Genomic DNA, 20,986 nt, shown 5'->3' with positions numbered 1-20,986 from the left:
TCAAAAGAAAACCTGGAAGGAGGTAAGAGAATACAACTAACGGACTGAGCACTTGCTACAAGACCCCACCCCTCTGTGCCTGTCCCTTACTATGTAGACTCTCCTTTGTTTCAGCAAGAATCTTCTGGTTGAGAGAAGCGGGGTCCCACTACATCTACTGTGAGACCTGGGCTGGACCACACCTGGAGCAGCAGCTCCCCTACCTCCCTCCTCACCCTCCCCGTACTTTCACTTTGGCTGTGCTCTAAGATTGACACTCAGCATCTCAGATTACCCACAAGGGCACAATACCAGGCAGTTGGTAAACATTCAAGAAGTGGTCATTGCTATTATTATTGTCATCATCACAAATTTTTGCTTAGAACTCATATTAATAACAAGGTTATTTCCTATCAGTTCCTAATTTAACTTGCTCAGCTATATAGAGAATATCAGTTGAACCTGAACTAGAAATCTAATGGATGGATTTGTAAGTCAGTACATGCCTGTCAATCAATCTGTTAAGAGAAGATGATTCAGAAGACAACCCCTGGGCATCTGCCATCTACCAGGCATATTTAAAGATATTGGCAAAACCCTTTTCTTTCTTATGGCTGAATAACACTCCATTATATATAGATATATGTATATGGAGCTGAGAGGACTAGAGCATTAGTTTTCAAATTTCCGTTAGATGTATGAATATCTATCTATATATCTATATATAGATATATATCTATCTATCTATCTATCTATGTATATCTATCTATCTATCTATATATATATGCTGCTGCTGCTGCTGCTAAGTCGCTTCAGTCGTGTCTGACTCTGTGCGACCCCATAGACGGCAGCCCACCAGGATCCCCCGTCCCTGGGATTCTCCAGGCAAGAACACTGGAGTGGGTTGCCATTTCCTTCTCCAATGCATGAAAGTGAAAAGTGAAAGTGAAGTCGCTCAGTCGTGTCTGACTCTTAGCGACCCCATGGACTGCAGCCTACCAGGCTCCTCCGTCCATGGGATTTTCCGGGCAAGAGTACTGGAGTGGGTTGCCATTGCCTTCTCTGATATATATATATATATATTTCTTTTTCCATTCATCCACTAATGGACATTTAGGTTGTTTGCACAAACACTTTTTAGTTTACAAAATGCTTTCAAATATGTTATCACAACTGATCTTCACGAAGGCTGGCATCACCTCCATTTCCATTTTACAAATGAGACTATAGAGTCAGGCAGTTAAGTTAAAGTTAAAGCCAAGATTTTATACATATATATAATTTTCATGTTCGCACTCCACTTTCTCTTATAGTGATAACAAGAAAAATAGTCTTGAGAAGCCTGCAGGGTGAAGGAAGCTTGGAAAAAAGGCAAGGAAAAAGAAAGAAAGAAAGAAAAAATCTACATGGAAAAAAAACAGGAGTTTCAGGAAGAGGAGAGAGGAGAGTACATAGCCGAGCAATATGAGTAAGTAGATAAGAGGTTCTTTAGAAATAGGAATCTCTGGGATTAAAATTGTTCAAGATTTTTGCATTTCTTTGATGTAAACCTCTAAATTCCTAAACCTTTACAAGGGCTCAGAAGAACGCTCACAGAGGAGAGTGAGCTGACCCAGACACTGAAGAGTTCAGCAGATGTTGGAGCCAGGCCAGAGGTGACAAGGAAAACAAGTCAGGCCCCAGGGTGCCCAGAGAGCTCCTTGGAGGCAGAGGTACCCTTGTTCTCAGGATGGCATTCACTCTAATTTCATTTGAATTTCAGGGGACAAGGAATTACAAAACAATCTGGTACTTTGAGGAAAGATAGGGTCTAAAAGCTATGTCTCATTGTTAACTTGGGGGAGGTTTTAGTTTGGAGTTTTATTGATTGGAGATGGGGATGAGAAGATAATTTGAACAGAATACCTCCTGGCTACACTTCCGAGGAATCTTGAAAGCCCTGGACTTCTTTGCAAGGAAAGATTAGTCAGATGGCTCTCATGACCAAGTAACTCTAGACACTATTAAGTGTACAACTTCCCAGGAACCCCTGTGGCCAAATATGTTTACAAATGCACATAAACCTGAAGCTGAAAGGACTAGAGCATTCATTTTCAAATTTCTGTTAGCAATAAATCCTTTTCCTCAGACAAACTTTTACACAGACAGCACAAGGCAATGAGGCTGGAAACTAGTGCCCCCCCACCCCCTGCCAAGCCCCCACAACCAAAACCTGGGAAACACTGTTTAAAAATCCCAGACATTTAGAGGGAAAATCAATCTTTCCAGAAGAAGTTTATATTATGTTAATTTTCTGTTACAACAGATAAGAAAAATACTCCAAAATATTATTTTGACGACTTTAAATGGGAAAATATCAGATTGGGTTGGGATTAAATAGGAAAGAAGTATGAGGGGACATTCTGGGTATTACTTCTTTTTATATTTTGTTGGGAGGCTGAGTTACCTTTGTCAAGTGCAAAAAATGTGTATTTCAGATTTGTGTATTTCATTGATGTAAAACAAATACTGAACTCTAATGATATGTATGTTGAAGTATTTAAGTGGAAGTGTACAGATGACTGCAAATTATTTTGCAATAAATCAAAAACAAAACAAGATGGCTTGATGGATGGATAGAGGCATAGTTAGGTGGACAGGAATGTTCCAAGCAAGAATGGTAAACTGTGAAATGTGAACAGTAGAATCAAGATGGTTGAGCATACAGTTTTAATTGTGCTGTATGCTTGAAATTTTTCCTAACAAAATGTCAGAGAGAACAGTGCTTATCTTTTAGAGAAACATATTAAACACTTAGGGATAAAGTTATATAATGTCTGATTTGCTTCAAAACAATATGGAGGAACAAGGGTGAGGGAGCATAGAGAAAATAAGATAGGCCAAGAGATCCTAATTGTTGAAATTGGTAGTGAGGGCAACAGAGGATGAGATGGTTGGATGGCATCACCAACTCAATGGACATGAGTTTAAGCAAACTCCAGGAGATAGTGGAGGACAGGGAAGCCTGGCGTGCTACAGTCCATGGAGTCGCAAAGAGTCGGACATGCCTTAGCAACTGAACAATAGTGGGTACATGGAGTGGTCTCAGTTCAAGCTGCTGCAACAGAATACCACAGACAAAGTAGCTTAAGGGTTTCCCTGGTGGCTCAGATGGTAAAGAATCCGCCTGCAATGCAGGAGACCCAGGGTCAATCCCTGGGTCAGGAAGATACCCTGGAAAAGGGAATGGCAACCCTCTCCAGTTTTCTTGCCAGGAGAATTGCATGGACAGTGTAGCCTTGTGGGCTACAGTCCATGGGTTCGCAGAGAGTCAGACATGACTGAGAGTGACTAACACACACACAAGGTAGCTTAAACAACAAACCTTTGTTCCCCAACAGTTCTGGAGGCCAGGAAGTCCAAAACTGAGGGGCTGACAGATTCAGTGTCTGGGGAGAGCCGTCCCCCTCCCTGGTTTGTATACTCTGTCTTCTCAAAGAGGAAGCAAGTTCTCTCCTGTCTCTTTCTATAAGGGCACGAATCTCCCTGTGAGGCTCCACCCTTGTGACCTAGTCACCTCCCAAAGGCCCCACCTCCAAATGCCATCACTGGGGATTACACTTTCAGCTTATGAATTTGGGAGACACAAACAACAATTAGTCCACAGCAGGAGTTCACTTTACTATTCTATCTACTGTTGTGTATATGTGTACAATTTCCATAATTAAAAATTTTTAGAAGTGAAAACAAATATTGCATTATGTATGTATCCTTTTTAAAGCTTTCTCCTAATTTCTATTTTGTAAATATGATAAAATATTGCATTGAAAAGCTTTTAATAAAGCAACAAATATTTTACCCCTGATGTACACTAGAATAATGGGTCCCCATTTAAAAGATCAAGGTAGTGACTGGGCTCACTCATCAAATTCATGTAACTAAAATCGTGCCTGAAGCTAGAAGTGTCGGTTTCCATTCTGATGGGATGTCTCATGAAGCATCAGTAAGGAATTCCAAGTAATGAAATTATACCTGACTCTGGTGGCTGACATCGGTGTGTGTCCCCAGAAAGAGATAAGAAGCTGCTACTTTGGATGTGGCTGCTGTGCGGGCTTGTGGGGTACATGACCCGGCCACCCTGCCCGGGAAAGATCCCCAGGCCCAGGGAGTTCCAGGGACTTGCCCGCACAGGAACCCAGGCTTCCTGCCTCCACAGTCACTGCTCCGACTTGTTTCCACATTTCCTGTCTAGCAAAATGCTAGAACTTTCAAACCAAAAAGAAAAGGGGAAAAAAAAAATCACACTTTTGCAATTTATCAAACTGGAGTTTCTCCTGTATGTTCCCTTCGCAACAAAGCTCAATTCAAAGCGACACCCACCTCGTTCTGATGTTTGGCCAAACCACCTCCAGCTTCACAATGGGGCCAGAAACATGGCAAAGCCCAGCTAGGGTCCAAGATCTTCCATCCTTCTTGATCTTAAGAAAAGCTCCCTCTCTCCCATTCCTTCCTCTCTCCCCCAACCTCAGACTTTCTTGTGGTATTTCAAAACATTTCCTTATGAACCTGGACAAAACCTGAACATTCAAGGCCTTGGAAAACTGGAACATTGTTTCCTGAACAATTTCAAACCTGAAAATAATTGCGTGCCTGTGTGTTCTGAGTTCTGGACTAAAGCCCCAAATGATATTCTTTTGTACCTGCGCTGGTTTGTCCATACCTGTGCAAGGGACCCCCTTCTTCCTTGGGTGGAAATAGTGTCAGTTGTGCTGAGTGTTTTAGGCTTTGGGAATGATTACAGAGCACTCCCCTGAGGACAAGAGATGCATCTGCGTGATGGAGCCCAGAGAATAAAGCAAGCATGTGGAGCGAGTGATGGGCCAGCAGAAACTGGTAGGTTCAGTGGGCACAGCCACTCAGCCTCCCTGAAACCTGGTCCGCACACCAGTAACAGAGCCAGGGGACGTGCCCAAAAGCTAGATGGCCGTGTAGGAGCTGTCACAGAGGGCTGAAGTAGGTCAGGCCTGGGAGGTGAGCTGATATCACATGGTGGCTAAGAGGGAAGACTCTGGAGCCAGCCTACGTTGGGTTTGGACCTCGGTTCCTCCACTTCCAGCTGGGTGACCTTGAGGAAGTAACCCAGCTTCTCCATGTCTCAGTTCCCCCACCTCTAAAGAAGGGAGGACCTTGCACTAGCCAGGTCCTATCCTGAGAGCTTGATACATAATCTTCCCAACAACCATCTATATATTCAATAACTATCTGCTGATATACCCTTCCTACTTTGAGGGCCAAGTCAACATCTAAAGATCACACAAATGCTCTGTGGTGGAGCCTGGCTAACAAGCCAGGTCATCAGACTCCAGAACCTGCTGCTTTAACCATTAGGCTCTCTTACTTGCACTTTGGGGTCACTTTACAACAATGATTATTCATAATAGCCTCTGTCCCCGCCCCCCCCCCCCAATGTTATAAAGCAATAGCTGAAGGAGCAGGCCCTATCAACTTAAGACTAGAACAAGCAGGAAAACCTCTGCATGGCTCAGTTAGACTCAAACCAAACTGGGAAGAGGGAGAGGACAGGGACCTGGGGGACAATGTTCAGCAGCTGATCCACGGGGCCCACTGAGAGACACCAACGGGGCCCCAGTAAGAAGGCCTGAAGGGAGCCAAGGTCCAGGTTAAGAAGGGCCTCTAGGACTTCTCTGGTGGTCCAGTGGTTGAGATTCCACACTTCCAATGCAAGGATGCAGGTAATGCCGGTTCAATCCCTGGTTGGGGAACTAAGATCCCACTTGCCATGCAATGCAGCCAAAAAAATTAAAAATAAGTAAAATAAAATAAAAAGAAAGACCTTCCGGGAAATGTGGCTGTTGATCCTGGAAATGACACCAATCTAAAAGCACCTAAACTCTAAGAAGTTCAACTCAGCATCCAACTCAGAGAAGGCTGGACAGAAGAGTCACTACAGACAATACCCAGAGGATTATCACAATGACGCCCAGAAGGAGGGTGCAGAGAAGGGGACAGGAAAAGCCCAGACCATTTACAACTCGAGGTAAAACCCGGAACAATGCATGACTGCTACTTCACAGTCTACATTCCTATCCAAATATGTGTTACTTATATCAGCTCCCTGGAGAGACTAACAGTAAAAAAAAAAAAAAAGCCCTTAAAAATGAAAGATATTGTGCTTGTATTTCAGTGAGAGCAAGGAAAGAGGGCTGATGGAAAAGATGCAGCTTTCTGTGAAGACAGGTCCAGGGGAGCAAGAATTCAGAAATGAGAGACAAGTGGACCAAATCCTAAGGGCTCATCAGATGAAAGAATGAAATACATGGCAGCCACTGAGGCTGCTGAGGTGGACATGGGGTGGCAAGGAGGAGGACTTGTGTTCTCGGGCTCATGGTCTAACCCCTAGGTGACATCTACAAGGCCCTGAAGGGTCTACAGATAAAGCTTAGAGTCAGAGAGGAGACAGTCATGCAGCACTTCTGGCTGACCACAAGCACCGGGGAGCCCAGGCAGGGTCTACACTCTGCTTCCCCCACCAAGTCATCTTGTTTTCAACACAGTATCACCCTCTGATAAGCCTCCATCCTCTCGCCACCTTTATCCTGTGAAGGAGACATGAAGGAAAGAACCTTTGGGTCTCCTCAAGACTAAGAGGAGGTCAGAACTAGGGCCTGGTAAAAATGAGGGAATGATCTGGGACCCTAGATGCTGACCCTGGAAGGGCTATGCATGAAGGGAGCCTGCAGAGAGAGGGCCACCCTGACCACCTCCGGGCAGGGCAAGAACCTCCCCTCTGGCATCCAGCGCCCCTGCCAGAAAATTCTCCTTCAACTCATGGAGAACATGCACCTGATCAGCGGGCAACCTACCACCTTCCGATCCTTCATCAGGAGGACTTGGTGCTCAAGGCTTTGTGCAGACCCATCGGCCTGCGTCACGTGGACAACCTCCCTGGTGACACCCCAGGAGACCTGTAGGCTAAGGAAAAGCTGGGAAGATTGGATGTCCCCACTGGGTTGGATGGAGCAACCCGGTTCCAGATCTTGAAGGTTATGGTTAGAGCCCCACCTGGCTATCTTGCAGTCCTCGGCGGATGCAGGCCTGGGCGGTCGTGACTGTCAGGGTGGAGGCAGCAACCAGACAAATCCTCTTGCTGTATCAATCACCTCTCCCAGCCTGGCAGCAGTGCTCATTGTGAAGTCTCTGCTCCTACCGGATGAGGAAGATCCCAAACAACAGAAAGGAAAAAAGAGAAAAGAAACACGTTTTGCTGCACCTAAACCAGGCATAGAAGTCAGCCATTAGTCTTCCATTTATTTAGCCAAGATCAACAACAATGTGTTACAGAGAGTTCCCTGGCGGTTCAGTAGTTAGGACTCAGCTCTTTCATTGCTGTGGGCCTGGGATCAATCTCTAGTCTGGGGAACTAGATCCTGTAAGCTACGTGATGTGGTCAAAAAAAAAAAAAAGCAATGGTTTACAAAGAATGACAATTATGCCAAAGCTACACATTCCAATTTCTGGAATGAGGTATAAAGAAAAGGACTACATGAAGTAAAACATAAAATATGGTATGACTTGTTTAGCACATAAGCGATCATTTTTATGTAAGAAATACCAGTCCTAAAACTGTTTTATAGATGACTTTAAGTCACTTCACATTTCCAAAATGCTCTAGTGCAACAGAAACATTTAGAAAACATTGCCCGCTACTCTGTATTAACACTGATGTGCTTGAGACCAATACCCTAATGAAATAGTGACAGCATCAGAAGAAATGCAGATTTCAGTGAGAGTTGAATAAGCCTTCCCTGAACCAACCAAAGGTCTATCTATGAAACTCAGCATGAGAGCTATGAGACTCAGGCACAGACAAAGCAAAACAACAAATCAACCAACATTGACTGCTGACTCTGGACCAAGGAAAAGCATCAGCTGGGCAGTAAATTCCCTCTTGGGTTTCCCCAAGGAAAACAGTTCTGTGCTGACTCTACCCAGAAAATTTCTTCAATGGCAAATGTATTTTTACATAAGTTTCCATATTAATAGTGTGGTTCAAATAGAAAAAAAAACAACAACTTTGTGTGTCCTACAGAAAATAACTTTTGAGGTTGACTCTTTCTGTCCCCAGTCACCAACAAAGTTCATCACCATTAATCTGCCTGGAAAAAGAAGCATACTGTTTTCTATGTAAGAACATAAGATACCAAGCTAAGCTGAAAGCAAACTGGACTCCATTTTAACAGAAGGCGATCCAGCACAAAATTCAAGGATCTGGGCTTTGGAGTCAGAAAACCCTGCCTAGACCCTAGTTCCCTCTTAGATGTCAGACCTTAGACTTGTTCCCCTTCCGCCTTAGATACCCCTCCTGAAATGGGGTCTACCTAGTAATCTCGCTATGAGAAATAAGAGAGATTCTTGGGGCTAATGCTTAGGGATCCTCAAGAGATAATCAGATTGAACACATGTATTTATCTCATTTCCCTTCTAAAAGAAATGAAAGAAATAAAAACTCATGAGGACAAGGAGTATGAGCAAGGAGATAGTAATGTATCTGAAAAATGTCAACAAAATTCAGGAGACAGAGAGTGGATGGAGGAGTTTTATCTGACTCAGCAGAGTTCCTTCAGAGGGGGAGGACAGACAATGAGCAAACTGAGTTGCTCCCATAAAACCCCAGGAAGACATAGAGGCTGAGCCCCAGGGGCCTGGGAGGGTGCTGGTGAGACACGAGGTGGGGACACGGAACTGGGTGGAAGGCTGAGACACTGTGGGGTAGATCCCCAGACTCCCTGCTGAGCCCACACAGCAACCACCTACCGTTCTCCAGATCCAAGCTGTACACTCCCTGGAAAAAGGAAGGCAGAGAGGCACGAAGGAGGGTGGAGCAAGCTCTAGAACCAAGGATGGGAATCCCATGGATTTCTGCCTGCTGAATGGTGAGACGCCTGGCTCATGGCCCTGTCCTGCTTCCAGACACTGATGGCCAGGCACATATTTCCACCATCCTCCCTCCAACCCCAATCCAACAAAAGACTGAAGGACTCCTTTTTAGAGAAAGTGAACAGCTTCAAAGAGTAATCCTACATTTGGGGGTCCCCCAACAAAAAACCCAGCTAGCCACTCAGTCACTCTACAGTGAGAAAAAGGGGAAATACCATTGTCAAGCCTGCGCATTTACTCAGAGGTTCTGATCGGCTTGTTAGTGCCTCACCTTCAACTATAAATGGAAAACCAGGGATCACCAGAGACCCTCCAGGGATGTGCAGCCTCCAGCAGAAACAGGGAACAGAACAAACCAATGGAGATGAATGGATAAAGAAGACGTGGTACCTATATAGAATGGAATACTACCCAGGCACAAAAAAAGAATGAAATAATGCCATTTATAGCAACACAGATGGACCTAGAGATTATCATATCAAGTGAGGTAAGTCATAAAGAGAAAGACAAATACCATATGAACACATACACCATTCTTTTCTCTCCTGGAGGGATTAAAGAGCCAAAGACAGTGAGATTCCAATTTGAGGTGCTGCTTAAAATATAAACTATAGTTTATATTTCCATTAATCTGGGTACTGGTAGAATAGACTATAAGTATTAATATCATTCACCATTAAGACAACTGGAAATATCGGGGGCAAATATAAAATGCGAAAATTTGTTCTCTAATCCTACATTTTGGGGGGCCCCCAACAAAAAGCCAGCTAGACACTCAATCACCATAAGTGAGAAAAAAACAGTTGTCAAGACTGTGCATTTATTCAGAGGCTAAATTCCTTAAAATTTTTAAATTTAAGATAAACCTGATTTTAGAAGACTTGCATACAATCTATAGGCAGGTCTTTGACTGAGCAAGAATTCAACTCAGAGCCTTTCAGTCTTGGAGTTTCCCAGAGGGATGGACTCAGTGGGAAAGCCTTTATTTAGTCTAGAGAAGTAAATATTCTTCGGTACTTTTTCTCTCACACCAACCACAGGCATAAACAAACAACAAGCAACCTAATTCAGGTGAGGTTTCTTTAGTAGTTTAAAAAGCTCCTCTACCAAATCTCTTGGAGCTGATGTTCACATGTAATAATCAATCATAGAATCTTTGCACTTGGAAGTCATCAAGTTCAAACTCATCATTTTACAGAGACCATCATGGTCATCGGGTCTTCAGCCTCAGGCCTGTCACTAATTGGTAGGAGCTGGCTCTCCTTGGAGCCGCAGCCCACCTGGGCTGGGTGTTTGTTGGGATCTGAGAGAGAGGTGATGGCACCCACTGGGTGCCAAACCGGTGTCTGCCCTCAAGCAACTAATACTGTCATGTGAAAGACAGAAAATAAACTGGTAAAGAAGTCAGATGATATCCATTTCTGACAAGCACTATAAGGGGTAAATAAGCTAATGCAGCAGAAAATATTAATAACTGGGATTGGAGATGAGAGGAAGAAATCTCTCAGAGGAAGCGAGAACTGAGGTAAGACCTGAGTGATGAGGGAGTCAGCCGTGGAACCATCAGGGGAAGAAGAACTGCAAACGCTTGACATGGAAACCAGCTCAGCACCTTCGAGGCCAGAGGAAACTTGGAGCCAACAGGGAAAACGTAGGAGAGAAGGTCCTCTAAGATGGCAGCTTGGGCCATGGATGACTGCGGCAGTGGACATAGCAAGAAAGACATATTCTGGAGTGGAGCCGACAGGAATGACCACAGGAGTAGGTGTGGAGACCAGAGAAAGTAAAGAAGCAAAGATAACCCCTTGATTTGTGGAGGGCAGTGCCACTTACCAAGATGGGCCATGTCTGGGGGAAAGAACTAGCAGGTCTGTGTAGGTAGGTTACATGTAAGGTATCTGTTAGCCATCAAATGGAGAAGGCAATGGCACCCCACTCCAGTACTCTTGCCTGGGAAACCCCATGGATGGAGGAGCCTGGTAGGCTGCAGCCCATGGGGTCGCGAAGAGTCGGACACGACTGAGCGACTTCGCTTTCACTTTTCACTTTCATGCACTGGAGGAGGAAATGGCAACCCACTCCAGTATTCTTGCTTGGAGGATCCCAGGGATGGCGGAGCCTGGTGGGCTGCTGTCTATGGGGTCGCACAGAGTTGGACACGACTGATGCGACTTAGCAGTAGCAGCAGCAGCCATCAAGTAATGGCTGGATTCATTTCTACAGTCCCCTCCGTGCCCCTCGCCTTCCCTTCCCACATTCATCCTCTCTGGAAATCTTTCAGTTCCTCCAACATGCAAAATTCCTTCTTGCCTCTGAGGCCTCTCACATGCTGTTCTCTCTGTAAGAACTGTGCATGATCTCTCTCTGTCATCCTTCAGGCCTCAGCTGAAGTGTTCTCCTTTCAGTAAGGCCTCTGCTAACTATCCTATCTCAATTAGAACCCCTTCCCTTACAGTCTATTTTAGTGTTCTGTTTCCTTCAAGGGGCTTATAACTTGTAATCAGCCATCAGTTTGCCTTAATCATCTGTCTTTCTTACAGATACAAAGTGTTCTAGACCCAGCACCTGGCACAATGAAAGGCACATCATTAGTGCTCAATGAAGATGTGTTTAAATGAACAGAAAGAAGAACAAAAGATAGGTTTAGGGTTTACACAATTGCACAAGGGCATTCTGGGGAGGAGCCTTGCAGGCATAAAGTGAGCCTGTGAGTGTGGTGGGGAGAAAGGCAGGAAACTGGTCTGGCTTCTGAGGCTGCTCTCACCAACCTGTCCAGCCCAGCCCTACCCCAGACAATTCCACTTCAAGACCTCAACTTGATCTCCTCTACAGACAGCACATGCTACTCAGCTGCAAGAGTCTTAGAGATAAAGAAGGAATGAGGGGACTTCCCTGGTTGTCCAGTGGTAAAGAATTCACCTGCCAATGAAGGAGACACAGGTTCGATCCCTGGTCCAGGAAGATCCCACGTGCCATGGAGCAACGAAGCCTGACAGCCACAGCTACTGAGCCTGTGTGCCTAGAGCCCATGCCCCGCAACAAGAGAAGCTGCCACAATGAGAAGCCCGTGTCCTACAACTAAAGAGTAGCCCCCGCTCTCCACAGCTAGAGAAAGTCTGCATGCACCAACAAAAACCGAGCATCGCCAAAAATAAAAAAATAATTTAAAAAAAAAGAAGAAGGAATGAGGCTTAGTTTCCTGGGCCCACTTACTTCCTAGGATGCAGCTTCCTTCACCAAACCTTGGCTTGAGCTCAAGGTTAAGAACAGGACTGTGGATGCAATAAACAACATCACAGAGACAATATTCCCTGTCCACATGAGGCACTGTAAATTCGTACTCAAAATATCTTGATAACAGAATGTAATCGCCTGTTTTTAAAATAGACTTTACTTTTGAGAACAGTTTCAAATTTACAGAAAAGTAAAAGAATTATAGAGAGTTCCCATATACCCTATAATAGGTTTTCCCTGTTATTAACATCTTACACTAACATGGTAATTCATAACAGTTTATGAACCAGTATTGATAACGTCATTTTTAACTAAGTCCATATTTTATTCTGAGTTCCTTAGTTTTAACCAAATGTCCTTTTTCTGTTCCAGGATTCCACCCAGGACCCCACATTACATTTAGTCATCCGTCGGCTCTCCTTAGGCTCCTCTTGTCTTTGACAGTTTTTCAGACTTTCTTTGTTTTTGAGGACTTCCACAGTTTCAAGGAGTTCTGGGTAGTTATTTTGTAGAATGCTCTTCTACTGGGATTATGCGGGTTTGGGAGAAAGACCACAATTTCAAGAGTGTGTACAAACCACGTGACTTACACTGTTAATGTTGACCTTGATCATCTGGCAGAGGTGGTATGTCAGATTTTCCACTATGAAGTTACTCTCTCTGACTCCCTTCCCACACTGTGCTCTTTGGAAAGTGCTCACTGCACACAGCCCAGAGTTAAGGAGGGAGGAGCTAAATACACATCCTTGAGGTTGAGGCATCTACACAGATTATTTGGAATTATTTTGCATAGGACATTTGTGTCTTTCCCTCCATTTGTTTATCTACCCAATCCTTTATTTATATCAGCACGGACTGTTGGATACTAATTTTATACTTCGGATTATAATCCAACACTGTTTTGTCACTCAAACACTTCCAGTTTTTGTCATGGAAGCTCTTTCAGTGGGCTCCAGGCTCCCTCTGACACAGCCCCAGTCGATGTAAGGCTTGGTTCTGTTTGGCTTTAAGCACTTTCCTCCTCTCTGGCACTACAAGAAGCAACTTGTTTCTCAAATCACATCCTCAGCAGACCATGATTTAAGGTGGCCCCAGAAGTAGGTAATTAAAAGGATGTCCCTGCCTTTTATCCACGAGAAAGGATATTTGTAGACAGTGAGGCTCCCTGGAGCTCACTTTTATGAGGCTTTTGCTTTGCATCTCAACCAGAGGTCATTTGTCAAATGCCAAAGGACACAAGAAGCCATGGGACATGCTCGCATGCATTCATGCTAAGTCGTTTCAGTCGTGTCCAACTCTGTGTGACCCCATAGACAGCAGCCCACCAGGCTCCCCTGTCCACAGGATTCTCTAGACAAGAATACTGGAGTGGGTTGCCATTTGGGACATGAGAGGAGCCAATAACAGAGTCGAAAAGACAGGAATTAGCTGTGGCCTCCATACTAGCTGAGTTACCTTAGAGATATCTCTGAGCCCTGGAATCCTAATCTATTCCTTGTGAGACTTTGTGAATATGAGAGGTAATACACATGAACACCTAAGCACAGTGCCAGGCACAAAATTGTTGCTTAAATTGAATCGGTTCTACTGAGATGGATGAAACTGGAGCCCATTATACAGAGTGAAGTAAGCCAGAAAGAAAAACAACAATACAGTATACTAATGCATATATATGGAATTTGAAAGATGGTAACGATAACCCTATATGCGAGACAGAATAAGAGACACAGATGCATAGAACAATTTTATGGACTCTGAGGGAGAAGGTGAGGGTGGGACGTTCTGGGAGAATAGCATTGAAACATGTATATTATCATATGTGAAACAGAACACCATTCCATGTTCGATGCATGAGACAAGGGCTCAGGGCCGGGGCAATGGGATGACCCAGAGGGATGGGATGGGGAGGGAGGTGGGTGGGGGGTCCAGGAAGGGGAACACATGTAAACCCATGGCTGATTCATGTCAATGTATGGCAAAAACTATTACAATATTGTAAAGTAATTAGCCCCCAACTAAAATAAATAAATTTATAAAAAAAAAAAAAATTGTTGCTTAAAAAACGGTTAGCCTCGTGGAGAAAGTCCAAGAGAGCAGGTACATTCTGCAGGGATCCCAAGGTTGGGAGGAAGAACAATCAGCTTGCTCCATCCTCTCCAACCAGCCAGGGCTCCATCAGTTCAAAACCAAACAAATGACTCATGAATTCTAATCCATTCTTCTACTCTCAGCTTCCCTCTTTCATGCTGGGAGGCCAAATTACAGTATTTTATTATCTTGCCTCTTTACTGTGTATTTTATTTATCTCTTGTTGTGCTGCCTAGTTTTTGGCATCTTTTCAAAAGCCCTACTTGCTCCTACCTGCTATTTGTATTCTTGGTAAAACCACCAATCGCTATAATGTACCTCTCCCAACCCTTGGGAAGATTCCCATGTTGTATTCTCGCTGCACTGCTAGCTTCATTAATCTGGAACTGAATGCTGAAATTCCACTTAACCGCTTTGATCTATATGTTCTCTCGGCGTGTTTGTCATTTTACAGAATCAGAGCTTCTGCTCCTGGATAAGTGCTGCTCACGGTGGCCCTCACTAACCAACCATCAACTGAATAATTGAACAGCTCACGATAGAATAAAGGTAGGTTGTATCAAACTTCTAAATCGACCTGAAATCAGGGAAGGCAACAGTGCTGCAGTTAGCCATCTTCTGCATACAGAGCATAAGCTGGTGTCTGGCTTTCCTTCTCTAAGCTTCAAGGGATCAAGCTATCTGTCTTGTTTACTGCTATGTCCCCACAGTGTAGCACAGCACCTGACACATATTAGTTGTCAATGAATATTGAATGAATGAATTAAAAAAAAAAAAAGCACTCCCGGGCTTCCCTGGTGGCTCAGTGGTCAAGAATCTGTCTGCTAATGCAAGAGACATGAGTTCAATCCCTGATCCAGGAAGATCCCACATGCCTCGGGACAACGAAGCCTGTGTGCCACAACTACTGAGCCTGTGTTCTGCTGCTGCTGCTGCTAAGTCACTTCAGTCGTGTCCGACTCTGTGTGACCCCATAGACGGCAGCCCACCAGCCTCTGCCATCCCTGGGATTCTCCAGACAAGAACACTGGAGTGGGTTGCCATTTCCTTCTCCAGTGCATGAAAGTAAAAAGTGAAAGTGAAGTTGCTCAGTTGTGTCCGACTCTTTGCAACCCGATGGACTACAGCCCACCAGGCTCCTCCATCCATGGGATTTTCCAGGCAAGAGTACTGGAGTGGGGTGCCATTGCCTTCTCCGACCTGTGTTCTAGAGCCCGGGAGATGCAACTACTAGGACCATGTGCTGCAACTACTGAACCCCGAGTGCCCTAGATCCTGTGCTCCACAACAAGAGAAGCCCTGCAATGAGAAGCCTGCACACACAACTATAAAAAAGCCTGCATAGCAAAAAAGACCCAGCACAGCAAATAATAATGATCATAAATTTTAAAACATTTTTTTAAAAAGTAGCCACTCTAGCTTTTCTTTCTTTTCCTAGTAGATGTAAAAAAAGTGCTCATTTCCTTACTCCAAAAGTTGGCTCCATTTTATGTGGCCTACCAAGTTCACTGTCTTCTAAACTGTAATTTGACTTACAGACTGGGAGGCAGTGCTTCTAGCCAGGGTCCTGGAAAAGAGAGAACCAAGATGAATTTGAATAAGAATGTTATTCTAAATGTCTCTGTCCCTTCAAAATTCATATATGTGCATGCTTAGTCGCTTCAGTCCCGTTCAACTCTTTGTAATCCCATGGACTGTAGCCCCCAGGCTCCTCTGTCCTTGAGATTCTCCAAGCACGAATACTGGAGTGAGTTGCCAGGCCCTCCTCCAGGGGATCTTCCTGATCCAAGGACTGAACTCGAGTTTCATGTCTCTTGCATTGGCAGGCAGGTTCTTTACCTCTAGCACCACCTGGATGTTGAAACCTAATCCCCCACAGGATGATATTTGGAGATGGGGCCTTTGAGAGGTGATTAGGTCAGAAGGTGGATGGAGCTCTCAGGAATAAGAAGCCAGAGGGCTTATTCTCCTGTGCTATTTTTATGTAAGGGACTTGAGCATCTGCAGATTTTCATGTCAAAGGAAGCTCCTGGAACCAATCCCCTGTAGTTACCAAAGGACACCCACAGTGGCCTTCGTAAAAAGGACCCCAGAGAGCTCCCTTGGACCTTCCACCACATGAGGACACAGTGAGGGGACAATGGATATGATCCAGGAAGCTGGCTCTCAACAGACACTGAATTTGCCAGCACCTCCCCTCAAGGTCAGAGAAGGCAATGGCACCCCACTCCAGTACTCTTGCCTGGAAAAATCCCATGGACGGAGGAGCCTAGTAGGCTACAGTCCATGGGGTCGCTAAGAGTCGGACACGACTGAGCAACTTCACTTTCACTTTTCCCTTTCATGCACTGGAGAAGGAAATGGCAGCCCACTCCAGTATTCTTGCCTGGAGAATCCCAGGGACGGCGGAGCCTGGTGGGCTGCTGTCTATGGGGTCGCACAGAGTCAGACACGACTGAAGCGACTTAGCAGCAGCAGCAGCAGCCCCTCAAGGTTCCTCCACATGACAGGCTTACTCTTTGAAGACATTTTTTGTCCTGTCATCGTCTCTCTTAAAATCTCATGCTTTATGACTGTCTCACTTTTCATGTGTTCATATCTTATCTTCCCAACTACATTGAAAATTCCCTGGCAGTGGAGGGTTTGTCTCATTTCTTTATAGTTCTCCCTGCCTTGGCACTAGTTCTGGCAAGTGGAAAGTTTTTCCTTGAGTCTACCTTCAAGGCACTAGCTCTAATCACTTCATCCCTTCATGCAAAAGTCAGAGAAGAGAGGATGAGAAATTCAGAGAAAAGGGAAGTGAGATGATGGGGCAAGGCAAAGAGCAGGAGATAAAAAAAACAGAGGATTGAGCCAAGACAAGTCCTGCCAGGAGGTTAAGTTTCGCTGAAATAGAGAGTGGGTTAAATCCAATACTGCTAAGTGAGAGAGGATGAAGCATTGCAAACCACTTACTAATCCCTGCACTGCCTTCCTTGTGTGCATTTCACCACTGAATCATAGGACTCTTTACGCAAGCTCCAACAACCTGTCTTGTGCTGGAGTTATGCTGAATTAAATATTACTCCAAATAATAGACACTCAACACCCTGGAAATCATAGAACCACAGGTTATCCAAACTGGAAAAGCTATAAGAGACCAGTCAATGTTGCGATACTAAAGTCCAGTGTCCCCTTTCTGAATATACATGACCCTCTGGAAATATGAAATATCTAGTGTAAGCTCATGTAAACTTGTCCCAGGAGAAGATTATAAATTTCACCATATTCTTAGAGGGGCCAGGTGCCAAAAGCTTACTCACTCCTCAGGGCTAAGTCATGGAAACGGAGCCAGGCAGCGAAAGCAGCAGAAACCCAACCCGATTCTCCTGACTTTCAGCTGCCACCTTCCCTTCCGCGCTTACACTCCTCCTTCTTTTGTTATAAAGAGATTTTCTTTGTGACACCATTTGATCTAACAGGATTTGACCTGTGGTGTTCTGGATGCTTTGCTCTGTTACATTTTAAGCGTCTTCCATTTGCCTGCTTTCCCTCACCCTAATGATGCCCACAGAGATGTAATTTTCTCACTTCTCTTTTCTATTATCACCTTATCTGGCCTTTGCCCACTCTCTTTTCTGCTACACGTGGCCTGTCTCTGGGTGCCCTTTTGTCCTCCCATCCTGATTTTATGAGCAGTATTTATTTCCATGTTTTCTGTATTTGCCTGGATGTATTCTCACAGAGCTGATGGTAAAACTCTTCTGTCTCAGCAGGAAACGATTGCTCACAGCAATTACGCCCGCTGTCTTCCTTTCCATTTTCCTTCAGCTCTTGATGAAATTGTGTTTCCAGAAACCCTATGAATTCTTTCTCAGACTCTTACATAACTCAGTGTATTCAGCTATTTCTTTTCCATATTTTTTGTTTGTTTGATTGGTTGGGCATTGGACTCATTTTCTCTTCAAGTAATTTGGTGGTGATTTTACCTTCGGTCTCTCTCACACCGTAGAGGATTTTCCACATCCAAATGAATAGCTCAAGACTCAGTGAGATTTGGTTATTTGTATCATTAACTGCAAAAATGAGTCTGTGAACCTGCCAGTTGTTTGTCAGCCTGTTTTGCGATTTGTTGTTTGGGGGGGCTTTTGTTTGTTCACTCTTTTAGGGGGAAAGGGCTTCCCTAGTGGCTCAGATGGTAAAGAATCCATCTGCAATGCGGGAGACCTGGGTTTGATCCCTGGGTTGGGAAGATCCTCTGGAGAAGGAAATAGCTACCCACTCCAATATTTTTCCCTGGAGAATTCGATGGACAGAAAAGCCTGGCAGGCTACAGTCCATGAAATTGCAAAGAGTTGGACATAACTGAGCGACTTTCACTTTCACTTTCATTTTAGGGGGAAAGGATGTTTATTTGGGTCCAGTCTTGGGGCTAAAGTTTAGAATGTGTTCTTTTGCCCCAAGTTATATCCTTTATGGGCTTCCCCGGTGGCTCAGTGGTAAAAAAAAAAAAAAAAAATCCACCTGTAGTGAAAGAGATGCCAGTTCGATCCATGGATTGGGAAGATACCCTGAAGGAGGGCATGGCAACCCACTCCAGTATTCTTGCCTGGAGAATCCCTGTGGACAGAGGAGCCTGGCGGGCTACGGTTCATAAGGCTACAAAGAGTTGGGCACAGCTAAAGCAACCTAGCACACACACATACATATCCTTTATAAAGAGTTTGCCCCTTAGGCCAAACTCAACGTGTGCGTGTGTTGGGCGGGGGTTTCCTGATAATGTGTCCAGAAAACATTTCACTGGGGCTGGAATATGAGTTTCAATATCTTCTCTATAAATAAACCAACACTTGAGGATAAATTCTCAGTCCCACTCCCCCTACCCAGCCCAGTCCCACCCCCTTGTCCCAGCCTACTCTCAAGGTTGAGACTCGAACTTTAGAGAGGAGCACAAGCAAAATTAGGGCAGAAACCAGGCCCTGAAAGACCACATGGGGGTTCAGAAGAGGCCAGCTGAGTCACGGAAAGGGATTGGGGATGAGGAGGCAGCCTGGGGTGTGGAGAAGATAGTCCACAAGCAACTTGGACACTTGAGTGTCATCTCTTTGGGCCACGGAGTTGACGGATGTTAATGTGCCTTAAGAACAAATGAGACTATTTGATTGTGTCTGTTGGGACAGGGAAAGAGAAAATCTATCCTAAACCCCACTGAATAAGCAAAGGAGTGATGGAGAGATAATACTGGATCTTCACTCTATTTCTTGGTTAGTTCAGGAAACAGCGCAGGACAGATTGTACAGGAATTCACAATGATCCCTCAGAAAGGAGCTGGGGGATGCAGAGGCAGTGAGACAGGGCCTGATATCCTTAGGGCTTTTACTACGGCAACCGCTTGCAGCCCACTCATTCTCCTCTGTGTTCATGGTACCTTGGTGAACCCTGAACCCTGCCAGGGGTGCCATCAAAGTTCGATCAATGTGTAAACTGTACTTTTGCTGTAATTGAGAACACATACTGGCAACGTCTGCCAGGTGAAATCTTGAGCTGAAAGGGTCACAGTATGCAGCCTGGGGTCTGGTACAAGTTCCTGTCAGTAGAAGGAAACAGGTATAGGGTAACGTCAAGCCAGCCTGGAAGAGATCTCATGTTCAATGCAAAACTAGGCCTTTCCCCCTATAAATTTAAAAGACTGTGTAGACCAGCCAGCTAACAAGTCTATGCAAACAGCATTTGGTGCTAAAAGAGTAGGCAAATAATGTGATGACTGTATAAAATTTTTTTCAATTTTTTTTTTACCTTCACGGGTGCTACCAGAAAATTGAAGTATTCAAAAGGTTGCCATGAATTGGAAAGAATCAGTGGAACAGATGATAGGATTTCAGAAACCTAAAAACTAAAAATACACATAAACATTCTCTTCTTCTCTCTGAAGATACTCAAAATGTTACCAATAGAACTTTGAGAAATGGTATAGTGAGGCAAACAGTCAGAAAATGAAGACTTTGACCTAAGTCTGCCTTTCACATGATGTAGGTCCCTGAGGAAGTCACCAACCTTCTTAGATTTTCATCTACCTTATCCATACAATGAAAAGGTCAACACTGATTAGTGAAAGCAGCTCTCTCAGAAAGGATTAATTCAAGGGACTTCCCTGGGGGTCCAGTGGTTAAGAATCTGAGCTTCCTCTACAGAGGGAACTGGTCCCATCCCTGATCCAGGAACTAAGATCCTGCATGATGCACAGCACATCCAAAATTAAATAAATAAAAATAAATTTAAAGTCAGTCTTTGCTGAAATTAAAAGCAGCAAAAAAAAAAAAAAAAAAAGAGCGAGCTAATTTCAAGACAAACAAATACATCAATGAGCCAAAAGTGTTCTTTTATTCACTCAAAATGCAAATTATCAACACTTTGCTGATTCTCCATGGCAAAAAGTGAATATTATACCAATTACTTTTGAATAGAATATTAATGATAATATAATCATTGTGTTTATTAATATGTTAACATCTAAACATATTTGAGAAAAGACAATGAGGACACAATTTTCTAAACTTTCTGTCTTTAAAGCTGTTTCAGTTGCATCTGAGCACTCACAAAATGCCCTCACTGCCATGGCATCATTTCTTCCTCCAAGCACACTGGGAGAAAAGCATATTCATCATTTTCATTTTACACATGGGAAAACTGTCTAAGGATAGTAAATTGGAAGCAGAGTGGAAGCTAGAATTAGTTCTTTATGTTCAATGCACAACACAAATATGAAGGG

The 20,986-nt window shown here is 44.2% G+C and overlaps 1 long non-coding RNA gene across 1 annotated transcript in view; it reads right to left on the bottom strand.

Annotated features, from left to right (window-relative positions):
- The window catches only part of LOC145540862 (uncharacterized), a 63,632-nt gene that overhangs the window by 28,123 nt on the left and 14,523 nt on the right, over window positions 1-20,986 (bottom strand). Inside the window, exon 3 of the long non-coding RNA XR_014078602.1 lies at window positions 7,042-7,182. This is a non-coding gene — a long non-coding RNA (uncharacterized LOC145540862). The remainder of the gene's footprint in view (window positions 1-7,041; window positions 7,183-20,986) is intronic.

Source organism: Giraffa tippelskirchi, chromosome 3 (genome assembly GCF_054371585.1).
Source record: "Giraffa tippelskirchi isolate mGirTip1 chromosome 3, T2T-mGirTip1v1.2.pri, whole genome shotgun sequence".
Taxonomy (NCBI): domain Eukaryota; kingdom Metazoa; phylum Chordata; class Mammalia; order Artiodactyla; family Giraffidae; genus Giraffa; species Giraffa tippelskirchi.
This window is presented reverse-complemented; position numbering and strand designations above follow the sequence as displayed.